At 43.9% G+C, this 5,167-nt stretch overlaps 1 non-coding gene across 1 annotated transcript; it reads right to left on the bottom strand.

Annotated features, from left to right (window-relative positions):
* Positions 1 to 3,660: 3,660 nt before the first annotated feature.
* On the bottom strand, positions 3,661 to 3,820 carry LOC126024954 (U1 spliceosomal RNA). Its single transcript, XR_007501022.1, has one exon. It is a non-coding gene; the product is annotated as a U1 spliceosomal RNA (small nuclear RNA).
* Positions 3,821 to 5,167: the final 1,347 nt, after the last annotated feature.

Below are 5,167 nucleotides of genomic sequence, written 5' to 3'. Positions count from 1 at the left end.
GTGTGCTGTTCACATTGCCTTGATGCATGGGAAAAATGCAGACTGTGGATTCTGTCACATGCACTCAGAGGTATTTTAGTGCACTTTTCAACATAGACCTTTTAATTGGGTCAGTGCCTATGTCCACAAGGCTCAGTGCCAGTGTTGGACATTGTGGGAGACTTAAGATAAGTGTTATCATCTTAGTTTTCCCTTCACACTGTTTCCTGAGACATCTTTTCTTATTCCCATGTATTTAAAAAGTATTGTGGGAAGACTCGCAGTGTAGTCACTAAAGCTTATTTGAAAGGTTTAAATGCATGATTTGTCCCCTTCTCAGGGTCAGAGAAATCAGGAATAAAGGCTATAGAGTGATTCAGACAGAACTAGATATCCAAGCTACAGTCAAAAATAATAGAATCAAGGGACCTAAACATTAACAATATAAACTTAAAGGGACCTGTTATACTGGCAGGCCAAGGGTCAAAGGGTGGTTGTATGGGATGCACTCTGGGGCTATGGGTTGAGGACTGGTGGTGGGAAGGGGCCTGACTCATTGTATATCTCAAATTTAACTATGAAGAATTCTGTTGACCACAATTGTTTCAATAAAATAAATTTAAAAATATATAGAGTGATTTAGACTAGTTTTGCTTCACATATTGTCATTTCAACCCTTAGGAAACCTATGGTGTTTGTGTATGTCAGTGTGTCCCTGGACATGTGTCTCTGTGTCTCTATGTATGTTGGTATGTGTCTATCTGTACATGAGGCTTGTGTATGTGTGCATGCCTGTTTCTTGGTGTGTAAGTCTATTTGTGTAAGTGTCTGTGCATGTATGCTTGTGTCTATGAGTCTATGTATGAATGTCTGTGTGTGCCTACATATTGGCTTGACTTCAGCCCCTCTTTTCTCAGAGTTTCTCTCACTAACATTTAGATTGTTCTCAATCTCTCCATAAATTCACCTCTAAACTGCTTTCAAGCAGAAACTGCAGGGAGAGTCATAGAACTTAGCAAATAATAAATCATAAGATCAGCTACAAACTGAACCAAGCAGGGGGATAACTTTTAAGTAAACAACTGAGCACTTTCCAGTGCCACTGCATAATTATCTAAAAAACTTTTGCTTGACCCTAGGTTGCTACCCATTTTTCTGGCAGCCTGACCCATTTGTGAGCCAGGCATATTCTCTTCATGTTGATGCTGTGCCTGGTCTGTCCACAGGCAGCTTTAAGTGGATGGAGCAATGGTCCTCAAACTACGGCCCGTGGGCCACATATTGTATTTATTCCCATTTTGTTTCTTCACTTCTAAATAAGATATATGCAGTGTGCATAAAAATTTAGGGCCCGGAGAGATAGCACAGCGGCATTTGCCTTGCAAGCAGCCAATCCAGGACCAAAGGTGGTTGGTTCGAATCCCGGTGTCCCATAGGGTCCCCCGTGCCTGCCAGGAGCTATTTCTGAGCAGACAGCCAGGAGTAACCCCTGAGCACCGCCGGGTGTGACCCAAAAAAAAATACAGAACATCTTAGGGCCCAGAGAGATAGCACAGCGGCATTTGCCTTGCAAGCAGCCAGGACCAAAGGTGGTTGGTTCGAATCCCGGTGTCCCATAGGGTCCCCCATGCCTACCAGGAGCTATTTCTGAGCAGACAGCCAGGAGTAACCCCTGAGCACCGCTGGGTGTGACCAAAAAAAATAGAGTTAAAAATAAATTTGTTCATAATTTTTGTTTTTACTATAATCTGGCCCTCCAACCATCTGAAGGACAGTGAACTGGCCCCCTGTTTAAAAAGTTTGAGGACCCCTGACAGGTAGTCCTGAGATCCCAGCACACACTTGTCACCAGACTCCACAATGCTGCCCAGAAATGCACCACATTTTCCTGAAACTGCCTTCAGGCTCTAGTGACTACCATGCCTTTTTTTTTCTCCATCTTCCCATCTCACAGATGTTCCATCTCTCACATGAAAATAAGAGCATGAGACAGGAAAGCTTGAGATCCTCAGCACCAACTCACCAGCCAGTCCTGCCCTGACTGGTGTTGCCTTACCTCCTAGTGTCCATTGAGGGGCCTCCATCATGTCAATACCTCTGGCTCCACAGAAGGAATATAATCTATAGCCCCTAGCCAGCCTCAGATACCAGACCCCTATCTCTCTTTTTCTCTGCTATCCTTCGAAATAACTACCTGATTTCTCTGTATCAGCCCGCATCATTTGTCCATGCTCTACCAACTCTCCACCCTCCATGACCCCCACCTTCCATGAGCCCATTCTCCATGTCCTCCATCCTTCATGACATTTTCTATGACCCCATCCTCCATGACCCTCATCCTCCATGACCCCTGTCCTCCATGACCATGCTAACCACTGCTGCAGCTCCAGGGTCCCTGGTCTGAGTGAAAGATTGGGTAGGATCTGTGATTCTAGTTTCTCTGAGGAGGATCCTCTTCCCTGTTCTGGAGGATGCAGAATTATTTCTGTGAGGATAGATTAAATGCTGAATCTTGGTCCCATTATAGCAGAGCACCTGACCATGGCACCCATAGTCCTCCTGTTGTGTGTGTGTGTGTGTGTGTGTGTGGTGTGTGTGTGTGTGTGTGTTTCTCTCTGGAGAATGAGATCCTCTTTATCTCTGAAGGGATAAGAACTCATCTTCATGGGGTTTTAAGTAAAAACACTGCCTCCCCCACACTGAATGATTTGGGAACCCAGGAAAACCTGGTAATGGTGAGAAAATAATTAGATGTTTAGAACTACTTTGGTTTAAAAACTGAGGAGCCAAAGCAATGTAACAGCAGGTAGGGCGTTTGCCTGAGCATATAGCCACTCAGGTCGATCTCCAACACCCCAGATGGTCCTTCTCAGACACACCATAAGTGATCCAGGAATAAGTCCTGAGCACATCCAGGTGGTGCAACACCCCAATAAAAGCAGTTCATGTTCACATACATGAACTCAATCCTTTTGAACACAAAACATTTCACTGCATTTTAAAGACCTGAGTTTCAGATTTCCTTGAAATATTGCTGAAAAGTAAAAATGAGGTCCATGTGTACCCCCCTTAATTACCAAACTTCCAGGCCCCTCCTGGGCAAAGTGATATTCCCATGAAGGATGACTTCTTTCATTTGTCTTACCCTCATCCCTCAGAACTAGTTCCAGGAAAGTATTTCTCCCAACTTCTCAAGGTTTTAAACAAGGGCCACCCAGGATTGAGCCCGGGAGTACCACTCCTGAGTTCTAGGCCGCTGCCTTTGGCCCAGTCCCAGGCCACTTTGTGGAGGCACTTAGCCTAGCAGGCAATCAGGTGTGATGTGTCTGCAGGTTCTGAGGAAAAGCCCTTTTCAGGATGTACATTATAATTAGAATCTCCTTGGGAGTTCAAGGAGAGTGTTACCTAGCTTGACAAAAATATGCAAGACCAGATCACAGTAAATTACTGTCTACAATAGGTTTATTTTTAACCCCTTGGAAAATAATTTCTACTTGATGTTTTCCACTTGTCATTATTTTATTTGAGGGGTTATTGCTGGTTCTGTGCTCAGAAATTGCGCCTGGCAGGCTCATCAGGGATTGAACCTGGGTCCATCCCAGGTTGGCCACATGCAAGGCAAACCCTCTACAGTTGTTATGTTGCTCCAACCCTCATTATTTTTTTTATTTTCATATAAAAATGGGGAGAGTGCAAAAGCAGCCCCCCACTACCACAAATGTGAGTTTCTCATATTGGGGAAATCACAAGTTTCGGTGGGCACATCCAAAGTACAACGAATGAGCCTCACCCTGGTGAAAACACCTTCTTGATCATGGTATCTCCCCTGCCAGATAAGTATCAGTTGTTATAGAGAAAATAAAATATACTAGAAAATGTTGAATATCTTGTTGCATAAGCAACATCCCAACACATGAAACTATTTTGGGTGGCCGAATCTAAACATGAACAAATTTTATTCAGCTTTGTCTATAGTCAAAATAATAAAGCATGTAAAATACTGTATATTTCATTTCATCTGAATAACATAGCAAAGTACTGCTGTACTAGAAGCATAATTCTAATGTCTGGGTCATCTTCCAATTTTTTCCAGTATTTATACAAAAAAAATGATGACTTTGAAGAACAATTTCTCAGTGGAAGAAATGCAATCTATGCATTAGGCCTTGAGAAAGGTAAATAATATTTATCAATATTTAACCCAACTGAGGCTGGTTTTTCCCAAAAGCTGACATACTTTAAACTTACATTAAGTATATTAGTACCAATCTGGTGGACGTCATTACCAAGCTTTTGCTCAGAGATACTCATCACAGTTTGGGGTCTCCATGGTCAGAACTCAAAACAGGCTCCATCATTCCCATCCTCCAGTTGGGTTCCCTGCATTTCCAGAGACTCAAGTTTATTTTCAGCTCTATCCTTTCCCACATTCTGTTTCTCTGAGATAATGTGCACATAATTATGAAAACAAATGCAAGCAAGGTTGCCTTTTGGAAGGACAGGCACATCGTACGGCAGCCCTGGTTTGTAGAGGGGTATTTCTCCTGTGTACAGTTGGTGTGAATGGAGCAATAGGACTGTATTGGAACAAAAATCAGTAATTGAAAATGGAACATAGAATAAAGCATTGCCTGGCCTATCTGAGGGTCCCTTCTGCTCCTCAATCACAAACCACGGGTGTGCATATCTTTCTCTGTGGACAGCACCTCTTGGCACATGGGAGAGAGCTGCAAGTTTGAGGGAGGCACTGTCACCCCATGCTGGGTGCATGCTGGGCTGTGGGATAAGGTGTCTCGTAGGTGAGTGGTCTGAGGGAGACTTGCTGAAACCCACTTCAGTCTCAGTTTTGTTTCTTGTTATGAGTCACAAGAAAATGCTTCACCAAGTGGTGTCTGCAGGACACTGTGCTGTCTCTGGCTTAACTTGTTCCCAGTTGCAGCAGCCTCTGACCTCAAGTCAAATTGGGCTCCCAAGATTCCTTGATGGCTCCCAAGCTAAGACATACAGGCAGAGAGAAGCAGCTCAATTGAGCTCAAGATGCAGCTCAACTCTTAGCTGTATCTCAGAGCCCAGAGTTGGTGCTGGCAGAGCAGCACATGTGCAACAGGAACAGTGCCCACACAGACTTTCACAACTCTTAGAGGAGGTGTCTCAAATGATGACAAGTGAATGTGAGGCTTCCTCAGCC

Source organism: Suncus etruscus, chromosome 12 (genome assembly GCF_024139225.1).
Source record: "Suncus etruscus isolate mSunEtr1 chromosome 12, mSunEtr1.pri.cur, whole genome shotgun sequence".
Taxonomy (NCBI): domain Eukaryota; kingdom Metazoa; phylum Chordata; class Mammalia; order Eulipotyphla; family Soricidae; genus Suncus; species Suncus etruscus.
Note: the sequence above shows the minus strand (reverse complement) of the source record. Positions and strands in the feature narration are given on the sequence as shown.